The sequence below is a fragment of the Pan troglodytes genome, chromosome 19 (genome assembly GCF_028858775.2).
Source record: "Pan troglodytes isolate AG18354 chromosome 19, NHGRI_mPanTro3-v2.0_pri, whole genome shotgun sequence".
Classification (NCBI taxonomy): Eukaryota; Metazoa; Chordata; class Mammalia; order Primates; family Hominidae; genus Pan; species Pan troglodytes.
This window is the reverse complement of record NC_072417.2, coordinates 71,233,595-71,235,280: the sequence shown is the minus strand read 5'-3', so window position 1 is coordinate 71,235,280 and position 1,686 is coordinate 71,233,595.

Here is a 1,686-nt window from a genome sequence, read left to right as displayed (position 1 = left end):
CAGGGACCAGGGCCGAGGATAAACAGTTGATGGTGTTGAATACAGAATCACACACACACACCACACCGGGCTCAGAGGCAGGCAGACCCTGGTCCAAATCCTGGCTTTGCTTCCTACTAGCTGTGAGATCTTATGCAAGTCTCTCAACCTCTCTGAGTCTCAGTTTTCTCTTCCGTAAATTGTCGATAATAAGATCAACCTCCTGGCTTCTTGTGAGGCTTACAAAGGAATAGGAATAGCTATGATAGGCATGGCAAAAATGGCTATGCATTCTTGCCTACCTGTACCTATGCCCCTGCAGTGGGACCTCCTAGTTCCTCCCATCAAGAGGTGAAGTCCATTTCTCAACCCCTTGGATCTGGGTGGATCATTGTCTTTGGACAAAGGGACAATAGCAAAAGTGATTCTAGAATAGACGTGAAAAGTGCTCATCACAGGGGCTTGCTCTCTTATGCTCTAGGAACCCACAAGCCCAGGCTAGCCTGCTGGAGGAGGAGAGACACATGGCCCAGTTGCTTTCTTTACTCCAGTCAACAGCCAGCAAATGCCCAGGAAACAGAGCCACCTCGCTGACACGAGGCTGACTGCAGGCCCAGGAGTGAGCCCAGCCATGGCCAGCAGAACTGCTCAGCCCAAATTGCCAACCTGCCAATCGTGAGTAAATACATGGCTGCTGTTTAAAGCTGTAAAATCAACTGATGGGCTTAGGCTTTGCCCAAGATGAAGTAACAGGAACCTGATTTATCTTCCTGCATGAAACAGCCAGAATAACCAGGCAAGAATCTGGACATTGGGTGGATCACAAAGGATGGTGATGCGAGAGATGGGAAAACCACATGAACTCCACGACAGCCCCAGCTCATAGCCTAGAAAAGTGTTTCCAGGCCACAGTACAGAGAAAGGGAACCCAGGTGGAGCCAGGGAGCTTCTGAGTTGAGGAGACACAGCAGAGTCCCAGGAGATCAAGGTGGCCAGAGTTCTTAGGACAGAGTACTGGGGAGGAGAGAGCTGCACAGAGAGCCTCAGAGATGTGCAGAGGGTGCCCCTCAAGTATTCAGCAGTGTACTCATCAGCTCGTGCGTGTGATGAAACCACCCGAGGTCCTTCTGAAAGGAGGAGAGAACAGTGCCCAGGACTCACACAGAGCCAGAAACAGTGCCCGCTGCCTCCAGCTAGACTGGAATTGAGTAGAATATGCGGGAAGGCCACGCCTCAATAGTGGGGAATAATTGGTCCTAGACAGAACACTCCTCTGGAGGTCCCTAACAAAAGCAAGACCTAAAAGGATCAGACTGTTTCCAAATAATTGCATCCAAGAAAAGCTAACTGACGTAGAAACTAAAACATATGAGTGCTCATGATATTCCAGCAACTTTAAGTATATGTAAGCATTTTACATATATTACTACATTTATATTACTTTATTTACAACAATGCTCTGAAAGAGCTGCTATTATTATCTCCATTGTACAAATGGTAGTCTGTACATACAGAGTACCTGGCACATAGCATGTTCAATAAATAAATGTTTTTTCCTTCAACTTGCCATCTTTGCTTCCTGTCTGCAACCATTAATAACCAAATGACTTTTCCCGAGTTCTACATCCACTACAAAGATTATGGCTTTAGGAAGGCAAAAACTTCAGCATTCAGGAGGAAAGTGGTCCCTGGAATTCTGAGAGTCCT